The sequence below is a fragment of the Perca fluviatilis genome, chromosome 16, assembly GCF_010015445.1.
Source record: "Perca fluviatilis chromosome 16, GENO_Pfluv_1.0, whole genome shotgun sequence".
NCBI classification, from domain to species: Eukaryota; Metazoa; Chordata; class Actinopteri; order Perciformes; family Percidae; genus Perca; species Perca fluviatilis.
The window spans coordinates 37257753-37260025 of NC_053127.1; the positions used below are offsets into that span (position 1 = coordinate 37257753).

Below are 2273 nucleotides of genomic sequence, written 5' to 3' on the forward strand. Positions count from 1 at the left end.
CCCTTGAAGGGGGTTGAAAAATAGAGCAACACATAAGAATCATGAGTGGCACTGCGCCTGCCCCAAATATTAGATAGATTCTGATTACAGGTGTGTAATTTGCATTGTGCAACAAATTAATATGACAATAACATACCTGACTCTTTTCACTTGTTGATCAGGCACATTTCTATAGATAGATTATACACATGTAGCAGGTTGATTGGTCGCAGGTGGTTTCAATCACACTCACTCTCTCTGGACCAATCAGGAAGTAACTGCATGCTATATAGGCAGGGGGTTTGACTTCTTGACACTCTTTACTCTTTGTTGCCAGAGGCATACTTAAGCTCTGGGTCCTCTTGCGTCCGTGGTGCAGTTACGTTTGTTCAACAGGTAATTCAGTGTTGCTAATTTGTTTGTTACCTAAAGACCTCGTTTGTGTTAGGCTGGGCATTACAGCGTGTATTGTCTTTTGCAGTGTCTCCCTGTCACAAACCTGATCCTTCCTGTAACGGAACCGGGTTGAGTTTTGCTGCTGGTAGGTTGGTCAAATCTTTCTCCTCTTTGGATATTTTTCTGAATGAGTGTTTAAGTAATCGGCCGTTTTATTGTAGGCTCTGTGTAGCTGTACTATCGGCACTATTGGTGTATTGGTGCGAAGCTCCCTGACGGGTATGTACATAAACCAGTTGGCATTGGGTGTATATTGTTTAATCATTAACCATTACTGAATTTGGTTTGTTTGTGCACGCCAGGGTTGTAAACCGCTTCGCTTGCGCTGGTATCTGCACTAGCCCCTCCCTTCCCTGCCACCTGCTGTTTTGTCTCAACCGACTTCTGTTTCAACCACTGTCAACAGGTTGTAGCTACACAAGCTGTGTCCGACGTGTCCGACAGGGCTGTATTTGAGTGATCATTACACGGATGATAGCTTTGCCTTTCTTTGGCTTGCCCGTGCTTACTAATGTGTATGGAGACTGGGGTTTAGGTTTATGGGTTTATTTGTTAAATTATGATTAAGTGATTTTTGGTTAATTTATATTTCTTTTGTTTAAGTTCTGATAAAAGACTTTCATTTCTGTTGAAACTTTATGATTTATCTGTTAATCTTGGTTATTTTTGTTTGTCTCTAGGCAGCTAGGATTAACTGATTTTTGGTTCATTTCTATTTCTGTTTAAGTTTTGGTAAAGACTCATTTTTGTTGAAACCTTTATGGTTTATTTGTTAATTTTGGTTATTTGTTAGGCTCTAGGCAGCTATTAAGGCACCTTTGCTGCCTAGATTTGCCTGAGATTGAATTTGTTTCTCATTTATTTTTGGTTTGAGTCATTCCCCCCCCAATAACTGAATGTTCTTCTCCCATAGATGCTGAGTGCCGAAGGTGGTAGTGTCTGTGTCCCCGGTGGTGGTGTCTCCCTCCTGTGTGCTGCGTTTTCCCCCTTTGGTTTATTTTGAGTTTTTCACCACTGTGTGTGTGTGCTCACGTGTGATTGGGGTGATCCTTCCCTGAGAACCCACACCCCTTGACCCTGTCCCTCCATCGGTAAGGCCTCAGCACTTATTTCCCATATTTAGTGTCTGGTATTTTAAATAGTATTTTATATTTGATGTTTTAGTAATTGTATTAATAAAACCATTGTTTTTAATGGAACTACGTCTCTGGCTTTGTGCATAAGTCGAACCTGTGTGCTTTCTGTATTTGGTGGTTTAACTATTGAGCTAGTCAAATCCTATTCTTGGGGTGAAATTCCCCGGGTGGCGTTGCCGGTGTTTTCCTTGGGTCTGGGCGTTGAGTGGACCAAAAAGGCGCACTCGCCACACACACACACACACACCTATTATTGTGGTATGATGTCCTTCATCTCTGCATTGTCTTCTCTCACAACTCCTGCCCATGTTTTCTGATCTTCCATTCTACCAACATAAAAACAGACCCACTATGTAAAAGCTACTATCAAAAAACACTGCTCTTTTGTGAGGATGCAGTATTTTTAAAGATTATTGTTTTTGGGGCATTTTAGGCCTTTAATTCCACAGGACAGCTGAAGACATAAAAGGGGAGAGAGAAGGGGAATGACATGCAGCAAAGGGCTACAGGTGAGAGTCAAACCCACGGCCGCTGCGTCAAGGAGTAAACCTCTATATGTGCACCTGCTCTACCAACTGAGCTAACCCAGCCACAGGATGCAGTATTTTGCAATGAACCGTGTATTCCTGACATTTTGTAGAAGATGGTGATGATATTCTTAGCAAGAACCACCTTTTTAATGAGGGATAACTAGTGAAACAA

The 2273-nt window shown here is 41.8% G+C and overlaps 1 long non-coding RNA gene across 1 annotated transcript; it reads left to right on the plus strand.

The window, feature by feature from the left end:
- The first annotated feature begins 318 nt into the window (after nt 1-318).
- Nucleotides 319-1628, plus strand: LOC120544374. The gene is made up of 4 exons (XR_005636490.1): nt 319-375; nt 461-520; nt 597-654; nt 738-1628. It is a non-coding gene; the product is annotated as an uncharacterized LOC120544374 (long non-coding RNA).
- The last annotated feature ends 645 nt before the right edge of the window (nt 1629-2273 follow it).